We start from the raw sequence: 6,215 nt of genomic DNA, 5'->3' as shown, positions 1-6,215 counted from the left end.
TACGCTACCGGAGCCGCCCGCCGCTGCCGCCATCGCCCGACCCCGCCACCGCCCGACCCCACCGCCGCCCCATGTCGCCGGAGCCCCGTCGTTGCCGATCCCGCCGTCGAGGTAGCCGCCGGATCCGCCGCCGTTTTTTGGTTAACCGTCGTTTTTTTAGAAACCCGATTTTTCTTTTATTAGATCTGGTTCGGTTTTTTTTGGTTTAGTCTATTTTGCGGACGTTCGTCCGTACATTCGTTTTAACGAACGGTTTTCGTCGTTTAGCCGCAGACAAGGAACGTTTGTTCGTTAGCCTGTTCGTCCGGTTTTCTTTCTCTCGGATTTTCCGCGATTATTTCCGATCGCGATTTCAGATCCGATTTTCGTTCTAGTATAACTTTTCGCTCGTTTATCGGAATCAGGCGATTCAAGCGCCTAGAGTTTTGTCTCGAAACCCTCTTTCCGTTTAACCAACTCAAACAAGTTTTTGCTACTGTAAAATTTGACTTAGGTCCAAATTAGTAAATGAAGCTTGTTTCTTTCGTCGTTTTAGTTTCGTTGCTTCGTTTGATTTGATTCTTTTTGCAAATCGGAGCTCCTAAGTTGAACTTTCTGGTTAGATCTCTTACTTGAGTTTTACCTGTGCATTAGATGAGTGCTTATTGTATGCTTGTTTGTTTGTGATATAGCACTCGGAGTGCGTCGCTTGCTACTATGAGTCTCTAGGTTTCAAGGATCATCAGCAAGGCAAGTAACACTTTGATCATACCTCTTTACTACCTAGTTTTATTGCATTAGATCAATCCTCAAACAATTGCATGGTTATGATTTGATTAATATGTGGGTTTTGGTAAGTAGATGAGGTAGTACCTATTACCTGTTTTATTTATCAAACCTTTGGGAGTTACTTCTACGTTTGCTTATATTGCTATGCCATGCTAGTGGACGTGGATTGGGTGAGTGTATCCATAACAGATGTGAGATTGATAATTAATGGTTTACTTAAGGTGGCAACTTTAATACACATCTGGGTGGATGAGGCACTTGGGGAACCCAGTGTTGCCTGTATTTTTGGAAATCTCGGGGTACCGTGTGATTCTCCTATGGACCGCCACCCAGGCTCAAAGGGATCATGAGATTATTCATGCTAAAAACTTCCGTGTGCATCCGCAAGCTACTATGGGCTCTAGCATAGTTGATTAAGTCGTGTGAACTCTTACAGTGGTAGACTAGCAGATGTAGGGGAAAGTAGGTGTAACTGTCTACCCATCATAAGGTGCAAACGCTTCTGAAAGACTATGTCTCGGTCATCCATTTCTCAAACACCATGTAGTGCGAGAAATCTAACGGAGGAGATCGAGTCTTGTGGGGAAAAGTGCACAAACCTCTGCAGAGTGTACAAACTAACCATGGTTAGCCGTGTCCTTGGTTATGGACGTTTTGAGTATCTAGTACTTGGATTATCATGTGAATATCATCATGTTACTTTAATTTAATTGTTGGGTTTTAATGATGATGCTTAATTGGGATTGAGTTGGGTGAACCTTCTCAATGTTTAACAACTACCATGATAGTTAAATAAAATTTATTCCTTTGCTGTAGGGAAAAATTGGCTTTATGCAAAACTGTAACCATAGAGCTTTCCATCAGCCATATATGCATGTAGTGATAGCATTTTCTGTTCATTTCTCTCTATGTGTTACATTGCCAGCATATTTGTAACATCCCAAAATTCTAAATTTTGGAATGTTATATTAATAGAGAGTTTTGATTGATTGTTTGATTGATTGTGTGAAACTGAGTGACATTTGAACTTTTGAAAGTTAAATGAGAGGGAATAAAAGGACTTTCCCAAACTTTCATCTTTCTTTTATGGTAACTTTGAATTCAAATACTTTTCAAATATAAAACCCTAGAGAGAAGATGACATGACTTCTTCCTTTGGAATAAATGAAAAGGGTTTTGAAAAGATTTGAATTTCATTTGGAAATATTTTAAATTCAGAAACTTTATGCAACTCAATGATTTTCATGAGAGAAGATAAAATGACTTCTTCAAAACATATGAAATATGAGTTGGGAGTTTAAAAAATATCCAATTTAAAGTCCCCTTGGAAAATTATTTTCAATTTGGACTTATTTGGGTTTTATTCAAATTATTTTTCTCAAAAATAAAATATATGGAAATTAGGGTAAAATGATTCCCTACATCAGAAATTTGGAGAGAAATAAATTTGAATTAATTTTGGTATTTTTAAAATGATTTTTGTTGGATTTTATTAGAGGAGTAGCACTCTTTGATTTATGTAAATTTCTGTGGATTTTATTTCACATTAGAAAAATGTTCAAGTCGTCAAAAATATTTTTTCTGAAAATTTTGATATATTATATGCCTATAGTATACTTTGTATTTATTTTGATTTATTTTTGTCTCTGAGTTTGTTTTAAAAAAATCTTTCGCGCCGCGCCAGGCCAGCCGGCCCAACAAGCGGCCCAGCCAGCGCCCGAACCAGGCCACGGCCCAACGGCCCATTCTGCTCGTCCCCGAGCTCCACTCGGAGACTCCACCTCCGTGACCGACCCAGCCACCTCCGCGCTGCCTTGCCCCCTCCTCCACACAACCCCTCGCTCCCCTCTATATAAGCCCGCGCCGCCACCACCTTTTTCCTCTCTGTCGCGCTGCGCCGCCCCCTCCTGCATCTCGCCGCCACCTCGCCGGAGTTTCCTCTGCCGCCCAGCTTCCTCACCGTCGCCCCGCACCTCCCGACTGACACCGCCCCCTCCATCCTCACCGCCGCACCGCGCTGAGCCCCCTAACGCCTTCGCTGCCACCGGAGACCCACCGGAGCCGCCGCCGCCGTCTCCCTCGCCGCCGGCAGCCACTGTCGCCGCGGTAAGCCACCAGCCGCCCTCGCCCGTCCGATCATAGATCTAGGGCTGCGATTAGATCTAGTTTTTTTTAAAAAAAATTATTATTATTCTCGAACCGGTATCCCCTATTTAGCAAACGTTCGTGGTCTAACCCTCTGGAGCGAACGCGTTCATAGTTTAGGGTTCAGCAGTGAACTTTCATTATTTAGTCTTTTCTTTTTCAGTTTATTTATGTCAAGGACCTATCCGTGAATATAATTATTTACAGATTAGCCCATGGTTTTCAAACGCTCACAACTTTTTACTCGTGTATCCAAATCCGACGAAACCAACGTCCACTTGTTCGTTATGATCCCCTCTATCCAGATAACCAACTTAAACATGTTTTTGAAAGTTTAAAATTTGTTTTTGAAACAATTTAGTATTTGAACTTCGTTTGATCGTAACTCGAGTTCTATAACTCCGTTTTAGTTGATTCTTTTTGCAAATCGAAGCTCTTGACCTAAACTTTCTGATAAGGCCAAATTCACTAAATTTTGGTACTGTTAGAAATTGTTTTATGTTGCAAGAGTTATTTGCTTGGTTTTGGAGTTTTCCGAACTGTGTTTTTGTTCTTTCCGATCTTTTGAGTGATTGCTTATGTGTGGTTACTATTGCTTGCTTACGATAGATTGAACGGAGTGAGACGAATAGAACTATTAGGAGTTGGGTGCGAATCATCTTCATCAATAGTACAGGCAAGTTCACACTTTGATCATACTTTTCATACCCAGTTTTTATGCATTAGTTTCAACCCTCAAACATTGCATGGTTAGGAATTGATAACATGTGGGTACTGGGAAGTAGTTGATGAGGTAGAACCTATTACCCTATTTATTACCAAACCCTTGGGAGTTACTTCAACGTTATGCTTATATTGCTATGCTATGCTCGTAGACGTGGATTGGGTTTGAGTGTATCCATGACAAATGTGAGATTGTTAATTAATGGTTCAACTTAAGGTGGCAACTTTAATACACATCTGGGTGGATTGAGGCACCTGGGGAATCCAGTGTTGCTTGTTTTTTTGGAAATCCCAGGGTTCCGTGTGATTTTCCTATGGACTGCCACCCAGGCTCAAAGGGATCATAAGATTATTCATGCTAGAAACTTCCGTGTGCAGCCACAAGCTATTATGGGATCTAGCATAGTTGATTAAGTTGCGTGAGCTCTTGAAGAGGTAGACTAGCAGATGTAGTGGGTTGTAGGTGGTACCGTCTACCCGGAGTAGGGAGTTAATGCTTCTAAAAGACTGTGTCTCGGCCATCTGTTTCTCAAACACCTTGCAGTGCGAGAAATCCAACGGAGGAGATCGAGTCTTGTGGGAAAAGTGCACAAACCTCTGCAGAGTGTACAAACTAATCATGGTTAGCCGTGTCCCCGGTTATGGACATCTTGAGTATCTAGTTCTTGGATTATCATGTTGATCTCATGACGTTACTTAAATAATTTGTTGGGTTGATGATTATTAATTTGGGATTGAGTTGTAGGATCCTTCTCAATGTTTTCAACAAATTTGGTAGTTAAATAAAATATATTCCTTTGTTGTAGGAAAAAACTGGCTTTATGCAAAAATAAACTTAGAGCTTTCCACCAGCCAAATATGCATGTAGTGATAGGTATTATTCATCATTGCTCTATGGTGTGAATTTGCTAGTACATTCAATGTACTGACCCTTTGTGGCTGCAACGTCTTATGTTGCAGGATTCTTACGACGAGTAAGTGATACGTTAGGGTTACGATTTCTACACTCAACTTTGTCGTTGGTGTTGATGGGAATCCACAACGTTATTGTTACTTCCGCTTTATGGATTGAGGTAATTGTATTTATGTTACTTTATACATGTGATTTACCTCTATTATAAATCCTCGAGTATTGTGTGGGTCAGCATACCGATCCAGGGATGACACTTGAGCACAGAGACTTGACCTTTGAGGTCGGGTCACTACAAGATGGTATCAGAGCACATGTTGACTGTAGGGCGTGACCCTAGAGACTGACAAGCCCATAGGAAAGATTTTTCTCTACAACTTCCTTTTCAAAAAGGATCTTTTACCTCTCCTCTGAGCTTATTCAAATATTTCCTTTTAGTGAGAATATACCCCTTTCCCCTTTTGACCACATGAAGATTCGGCTGATGAGACCACTCCAAGGAGTACAAGATATCGGACAACTAAGACTACCTTGGAATAAAGAGGATTTTTACCGTGCATTACAATGATGGAAACTACAATGGTTGAAGACTCCAAGGACTAGGAGAATTTGAAGGCTCTGAAGAATTCCTAGATTGGTATGACCTAGGAAAGTTACCCTTATGGAACTAGTGAGACTATTAGAGTTGTCAATACCCGAGATCAAGGTGTGTCGGAGAAAGACCAGAACATGGAGCGTCAAAACTCAAATTTTTGGTCGTCGAGAAAACCCCAAGACATGAGATAACAATTATGGAATGATAGCTCATGGCAGAGACATAGTCATAGACATGGATTTCCATGATGCTATCGCTCGCTCATGCTATTATCACCGTGAGGTGTTAAGCATGCATCTTTCGGAAGAATTGGATGACAAAAGGGCTAATGGAGCACCTACCAACAAGAGATCAAGTTTTAACCTTAGCTGGTGTATCACTAGGACCTGGAGTATTACATCAAGAAGTTTAAGATGGATATGCATGAAGCTATATTTGACAAGGAGGCAATTCATGAAGCACTCGGAACCAGAAGCTGAAAGTAGCCAAACTGGAGGAGCTAAACCTCGAGATACCGGAGATTTGTCAGGAAATGAAGGACAGTAGGACCATGGTTCATGTCAAGGATGTTGAAACCCAGAAGTTTGGAACGCAACTCCAGAATATTAAAGGACATCACGAGAGACTTCCTGTCAATAGAGATGATCTGGCAAAAGAACCTGAGAAGGACAAGCATGATCGGAAGAAGCCATCGGAGACATGAACAAGAAGAGTTTGGCGACATTGAAAATTTATTGACCTTTAGAAGACCAAAACCCTGTTAAACACTTACGCTAGATGCGACGTTTGTGAGCTGTCATTTGTTTGATGTTTTTCCAACAGCCACAAAATAAAATGCCTTTTCAAAACTATTGTTTGTATTGTGTGTATCCCCCCTCTATCTCTCTTATCTCACCCCAAAACCCCTGGACCCAATAGAAGATGAATGAAGATGATCTCATATTATCTGGACTGATGAGTCAATTGGAGACGGACCGATGGATTCAGAACATGGAGGATCATATGAAGGATAACCCTATAGACGGAAAGGATATAGCCCAGCATGCTCTTCAATGCTTTGAAAGAGGTGCTGCT

Source organism: Triticum dicoccoides, chromosome 1B, assembly GCF_002162155.2.
Source record: "Triticum dicoccoides isolate Atlit2015 ecotype Zavitan chromosome 1B, WEW_v2.0, whole genome shotgun sequence".
Lineage (NCBI taxonomy): Eukaryota > Viridiplantae > Streptophyta > Magnoliopsida > Poales > Poaceae > Triticum > Triticum dicoccoides.
Note: the sequence above shows the minus strand (reverse complement) of the source record.